Source organism: Suncus etruscus, chromosome 4 (genome assembly GCF_024139225.1).
Source record: "Suncus etruscus isolate mSunEtr1 chromosome 4, mSunEtr1.pri.cur, whole genome shotgun sequence".
Lineage (NCBI taxonomy): Eukaryota > Metazoa > Chordata > Mammalia > Eulipotyphla > Soricidae > Suncus > Suncus etruscus.
In genome coordinates, this window is record NC_064851.1 from 136,428,328 (window position 1) to 136,435,962 (window position 7,635).

Here is a 7,635-nt window from a genome sequence, read left to right on the forward strand (position 1 = left end):
TTCTCATGCTATTGTTATTGATTTATCCATAATCAAGAAATATATCACACATATTGATGTTAAGTTGATCTCCAAAAATTATTTAATATTGTGAAAAGATAGTAATTTAATATCAAAGGAAAATATATTAAAATCATCTTAATAGTCCAAATGTACCTTGTTCAGTTTCTTCTTGGTTCTATAAAAATAATTAAGCACAACCAATTAACTAGATTTTACTCAATATTATAAATAATATTTGTACCTAGATTTAGATCTGTTTCATTTAAATGTTGACTTTAGCAAATTTTTATAGATCATCTTTGAGCATTATAGCTACCTTAAGAATAATTCAATCAAATGTACTTAGAATTGTTTTATTTTTTAGTTACTATAATTCATTAAATGCAGTTACACCTTGTACTAATAAGTGTGTTAAGGAACTTATTTCAAGATTATATGTGTCACACATTTTATTGCTATATAAGTACCAGTATTCCCTGATAATAGCATGCTTTTTGCCAGGCAATATTTTAAGAACCTTTTGAGTTTTGCATATTATTACATATGACCAAATTTTATTAACTATTTATGGTTATGTTTATGTTCATATATATAATGTCTATGCATATAATGCAAGTGTTATATAAATTTTTGTTTAATGTTTATATATGCTACTTTAAAATTTGTTTAATGTGTGTGTTGAAAAGGTATTAATAGTTTCTGAGAATTACGTAATTAAGAAATGTGCTTCAAGTAGTCTTAAACACTGGCAAGTGAATACTTTAAATAGCCTGTAATTATTTTAGATACTAGCCAAGTATGTCTAATAAATTTAAATGAATTAAATATAAAAACTCAATTCCTCTATTGTAATAATAGACACATTTCTAGTTTCAGTAACAAGAGGTGCTCAAGTTTGCCTTCATAGTGCAGACAAGGATGTCTATCACTGCAGAAAGTTCTATTGAATGGTAATAGTCTATAACATTAAATGTTAGAATTTAAAGCCCCCCAAAATTTATGTTTATAAAAATCAATATGAATGTGGCCTCCTTATGTATTACAAAGAATAGACATCAGAACATCTATAACCAAGTACAGAGTCAGAGAGATAGTATAAGGGTTAAGTCGCATGCCTTACTTGTAGTTTGATTCCCGGCACTATATATAAGATTACTTGAATACAATTAAGTGTGATCCCTGAATTCAGAGCAGCCCTAGGTATTGCTGGATATGCCCCCTTAAAAATGTTTAAAGCAACAAACAAAGAACACCTAAAAACTTACCACAGAAGAGAAAGGTAAGTAAATGAGCTACACTGAAAACTAAACTATATGCTTTTTTATTAAATAGTAGTCAGATGCCCTATATCAAATTTCTTTGGGGCCGGAGAGATAGCATGGAGGTAAGGCATTTGCCTTGCATGCAAAAGGATGGTGGTTCAAATCCCAGCATCCCATATAGTCCCCAGAGCCTGCCAGGAACGATTTCTGAGTGTAGAGCCAGGAGTAACACCTGAGCACTGCTGGGTGTGACCCCCCCAAAAAATTATTTGATTTCTTTTTTTCTAGTTTCTAAATCTCAATGAACATTATCTACACCTGATAGTTGCATCTTGTATTGGTTTCCCACAGATAAATGGGATAATACTCATGCTTTGACATATCCAACCTCTGACCCTAGTATCATCCTTCATTACATGCAGATCTATTTCAAAACCGCATGGTCCATAAAATAGTAATGTGAAATAGTTTATAGTCTCTTTATGAATGTAATCAACAATGAGAGGATAAACATAAGTCAATGTTTATCATTAACATTTTATGATATATAAGGTATATATTAATTTTGTGTACACTTTTTTATACAAAACTAGATGTATTATTAAAAATGAAAACAAGCAAACTAGATTTTTCATTCTATTGTCATAATTTCTAGCTTTTAGTTTCAATGTTAGATAAGAAACATGATCAAAGTACACTTTTAATGACATAAAATCTCAGTAGACACCATAAGAAAAAGAAGTGCTGGCTAACTGTGAACCTTCTGATTAAAATAATTTAGTGATGTAGAATAAATCGAGAAAAACTTTTGTTGTGATTGTTATAGCTTACAGAGATTAGTATTGTAAAGATATATGTTCCTCAGAATAATTTCACATTGTAATAAAATAGATCTGTCAAAAATATACAGCAATGTCTCACTGTCCAGAAAGATGTACTCTAATAGTGGAAATACCTCTTCAGCCTAATTTTCCTAGTTATCAAAATGGAAAGGATCACAATCCACTAGTTTTTCAGAAGCAAATTCCTTTTTATTACAGTAGAAATGTGTACACATAACAAAGTTGAATGATAAATTTCATAAAGACAATGCTAATTAAATTAGCATACTATGAACTTGTCTGTATATTTTAATAATGCTTATTGAATTATCACCACTATTTACCGTAGAAGGATGATAGTGTGAAATGTGAATTGTTACATAAATAAAGATAAACAAAATGTATAAAAATAATAAGAAAGCAGAGAGGGTCTATCTGAATACCGTACTCCTTTTTCACTTTCCTACTTACTGTTTAAATTCTCAGCTACTTGACTTCTAAAGATATTTTCCAGGAAAATAATCAATAAAGGGAAATGAAAGGAAGAGCAAGATAATTAAAAAAGAAATGTGCAAGTGACAGAAAGATGAAGAGTTGGTCACAGTATAAATTTTATTTAACCCATAAATTATATATATCTGTATTAACATTTTTACCATATCTCCAACATTGTCCATTATATTGTTATTCTCCTGCCATAAAAGAAACTCTGACTTTACTGAATACATAGTAAAGATATCTATGGCATACTTTAAATGATTTGGGAGATTATTAGTCAATTAGTCAAGTCATATGAAATTATATAAAAATTTAATTTAATTCACTTGTCTTGCATTCAAAAATATTTTATGAACTAATAGTTGAATAATTTTAAACAAAGAAGAAAGTTACAATTTTATAAATTCCTCATGATGGAGAGGATAAAAAAAACTCTCATATAGTATCAGAGTAGAAGAAAAGAAGAGGAAAGGGTCCTCCAGAAGCTACAAAAAAAAGAATCAAAATGAGCTTCTATATACAGATGACCCTCAAATATTTATATAAAGGATCACAGGGCTGGAGTGGTAGCACAGTGGTTAGGCATTTGCCTTGCACACAGCTGACCCAGGATGAACATGGGTTCAAGTCCCAGGTATCCCATATCATCTCCAGAGCCAGGAATGACTTCTGAGCACAGAGCCAGTGGTAACCCCTGAGCACTGCTTGATGTGAGCCTCCCCCCCTAAGAAAAGTAGATAAATAAAATAAAAGGATCACTTATTATCAATTAAAATGTAAAGCAAGCCCACAATGAAATGACACTGGTGTCTTCTATTCATTCAATTATTTAGAAAAAATAAAATCTTGTATTCTGTTAGAGTGTAAATTTGTTCAGTCACAAAAACCCAGCATAAAGAGTTGTTTAAAAAGAAAAGATACTTTTTACAAGTACTACAATTTCCTTGAAGAGCCAAAGTATACTAAGACATTAATTTGAAATGATATTTGTAATCCATTTTTCAGAGAGGCTTTATTCACAATAGCAAAATGGGGGGGAATCAACCTAAATGATCACTGACAAATGACTGGACAAAGAAGTGGTGGCATCACTACTAAATAAATATTACTCTAAAATTAAAGTATATTAAATCATTCTTATATGAATGAAATGAGGTGACACTCTAATGTGGGATATGAATAAAATGAACAAACTAGCAAAAACAACAACATGGAACATGTAGGGTAGATTCTTGAGTCCTGTAGACATAGAGGTATGAATAGAGGTACTACTGAAATTCTGTTGTACTAAAAACAAAAGATAATCTAATTTACTTAATAAGTGTCTCATCTCAGAAGGTAACTCAAAGCCTACAAGTACTGTAGGACCCTGAGGTTCCCGCTTTTCCCATAATAGTTTCTGTTTTTGCTAAAACTGCTTAAACACTGCTCTTTAGCTTCCGTATACTCCCTTCATTAGCTTGTTATCTTGTGGGAATGTGACCTTCAGATAAGAATTGGAGGCAAAGGGAGACTCATTGGTGGGGACCAGATGACTGGGATGTTCTATGTGGGGGATAAAGTGTCACTATCTGCAAAAGGAAGCACGCACCAGACATGGCTTTTGGCTTTCCTGGTGCATGCAGTGCCTAATTTTCCTCTCAAGAAATATCTGCCAGAAGGCTCGTTTGGAGAACTCAATCATTGCCCCTTGCGTGGATCACTGGCGATATTTTTGTCATACTTCTTACATGGTAGTGACTTAACATTTTCCCTTTAATTCATTTCTGCTATCCTACAGAAATTCGGCCTTAGCTATCCTGCAGTCATTAACGGAATTTCAGTACCAAAGCAAGCTGCTAGAAGTTCCCTACTGGCTTAGTATATTTGCAACTCAAAGTCCAGCCAGCTACCTATCTTTCTGTCAGCTTTTTTACTTCCTAAGGCCAAGTCAAAACATGGCATCTTCAAGACAATGGTCTTCTTTCCCTGCCTTTGAGCATAACAGCAGAATGATTTCTGCCGCAGGGACTTTCCCTGTCACTTTGAATACCTGCTTACAAACAGGTTTGGTCAGTGTAAAATTAGGCTATTTTATTAGGTATAATTATGTACCCCTTTCTTTAGTGTTATTCTGTTTCTATTACCAGATCATAGGAAGTGGGTCATAGCCCCTACCTAGAATACTATTTCCCTCAGGTTTAGAATATTTGTTATCAGGAGTAAACCAGGATTCCTGCTATCCCTTAATTTACATCAGTAATGACACCTAGGGCCAGGAACTTCTTTGATATGTAAGAATTTAGTCTTCCTTTTATCCTCTAACTCCTAACTGAAACCTATTCTATTATAAGGTTACAAACCACCTAAAGCTATGTGTATTTGTTCTAAAATCAAACAATGTACATTGCATTCCTTTCATGTTATGACTGCCTCTTTTTCCCTTTATATACTCCCTTGCCTGAAAATTAAATTTGTCCACTCTTGCCAGAGATGTGTTGACCTCACACATACTGCGTGTGATATCATTTCATATTTCATATTCCATATTCATCCATTTTGTGTACCCGCTTCTCCCAGTGAGGATTTACGGACCCCACTAAGGTCTTGCTTAGGGACGCAGCACGTCCAGCAGGTAAGGATTGGAGATAAATAATAATGGGGACATATCTGTTACCGTGGAAGCAGGTTGTATGAATTGTAACATTAAGTGGGACCCAATGCAATGTCAGATGTATTCTATGAAATATAGCAGGAGCCAATAGGAAAGTAACTGGGAGGGCCTAGATTGATGCTGTATATAATTTGAGTAATGCCTTGGGTTCGTTGACTGGAAGCCAGGTGGAAGTCTTGCTCCTAGGTGGAACAATTGGACCCATAGCAAATAAAACCCCACTTTGTAACTTGCATTGCTGGGTAGTCTCTTTGTCTTATCACTGTGCTGTTAGCACAAAACCAACAGTACAACAGATAAGTTTGGCCTATAAAACACAAATAATGATGACCCCACAGATATTGCTGCCATTTCTGCATTGGCCACCTCCATAGCCTCACTCTATTTCTGAAAGAGATGTAAACTAAGACATGGAAATTCCTGGGTACACTAGTCTTGAAGCTGAAACTAAGCCATGTTGAGAGGAGAAGCAGGCTATGTATGACTCACCCTACCAAAAGCCCCTCCAGCTGCACCCACCACACACAACTGTCACTTTACCAATTGCTCAACTTCAGCCTAACCAACTAAATCTTACTGTATGCCAGTATTTGGGTTGATATCAATAGGACTTTGTCAGAATGAGTACAGGCATCATTCCCTATTTTCTCATACTTCCAGAAGTCTTGGCAGCTGAAACCATGCTCCATAGATAACACAATAGGACACATAGCTTGGAATTTGCAGATTATATGGCCACATATGTGGCTGTACAACTTCAAGTTTTTCAATAATGTTATACAAGTAGAAACACACCAATTTAGATGTCAACTTTGCATTGAAACTACTTAATGTTAAGAAATAAAACAACAGAAAGATCAGCTAGCAACAAATAACCTAGTGAAACTTGTGACAATAATTTAATGAACTCATTGTAAAATATAATAATTTTCTTTCTGCTGTATTGTAAAAAAAATAATTTCATTACCACTCCTCTGTAAACAAGTAATATAAGTTATATTATTTCATGTCTGCCAATGTACCAAGCTTGGGAATAGGTGGGAAGTCAGGGACTACAGTGAGGGAATTTTTTTACACTGGTGGTGGGATTGGTGTTGGTATTTAAATAAAGAAATTTTAAAAAAGAATGCAATGAGTTTTTCACCCTACCCAGAGAAGAATCCATAAGGCGTTGTTCAATCTGGACTTCCAGATGGAACAATACATCTACAAAAGAAAGAGTGATGGCATCTGCACCATAAATTTGAAGAGAACCTGGGAGAAGTTTCTGCTGGCAGCTCGTGCCATTGTTGCCATTGAAAACCCACTTGATGTCAGTATTATATCGTCCAGGAATACTTGCCAGAGAAAAGTGCTGAAGTTTAGTGCTGCTTCTGGAGCCAATCAGGTGGCTGGCAGCTTCACCCCTGGAACTTTCACTAACCAAATCCAGGAAGCTTTCCGGGATCCAAGAATCTTGGTGGTTACTGATCTTAGGGCCGACTATCAGAGGCTTCTTATATTAATTTGCCTACGATTGCTCTGTGTAACACAGACTCTCCTCTGTGCTACGTGAACATTGCCATCCCTTGCAACAACCAGGGAAATCACACCGTGGGTCTCATGTGGTGAATGCTGGCTCAGGAAGGTCTACGAATGTGAGGCACCATCTCCAGTGAACACCCATGGGAGGTCATACCTGATCTCTACTTCTATAGAGATCCTGAGGAGAATGAAAAGGAAGAGCAGGCTGCTATTGATAAGACAGTGACCAAGGAAAAATCTCAGGGCTAATGGACTGTTCTAGCTCCTGAATTCACTGCTACTCAGCCCGAGGGTGCAGAATGGTCTGAAAAGGGGCAGATGCTCTCCGTGCCAATTCATCCTTTCCCTAACGAAAATTGGAGCACTCAGCCTGCTACAAAAGACTGGTCTGCAGTTTCCAGTGTTCAGGCCACTGAATGGGTAAAAACTACCACTGAACGGTCTTAAGCTGTTCTTTCTAGACTGAAATAGAAATGGAAATCAGGTTGATGGAAAATACATGAGTTTCTTAAAAATGAAAAAAAATCCACAATGATATAAAGAAGATTTAGGACGGGGTGGAGGTGGTAACCTGGGGAGCTTGCTCTACTACTGCTACAGACTGAGAGGTCAGAAATCAATAGAAGCTGACAATGAGTCAGCAAGTACTGCTGAGCTTCAAGGATAAGATCTGCTGCTGGAGAAAAGAAACAGAGAAAGAAAAAAATGTAAAAGGGGAAATAGAAGGAGGACAAAAGAGGCAAAGGAAGGGTCTTGGGGAAATAAAAGGAGAGAAAAATAGAAGAGAGTAGATGAAGAGAGCAAGGGAGGGAAAGGGGTGGAGAAGAAAGAGAGGAGAGGAAAGGAGAGATGGGGAGAGGAGAGAAAAAGATTT

General features: G+C 35.6%; 1 pseudogene; it reads left to right on the forward strand.

Moving 5' to 3' along the window:
* Positions 1-921: 921 nt before the first annotated feature.
* Positions 922-7,208, forward strand: LOC126007230 (40S ribosomal protein SA-like; annotated as a pseudogene).
* Positions 7,209-7,635: the final 427 nt, after the last annotated feature.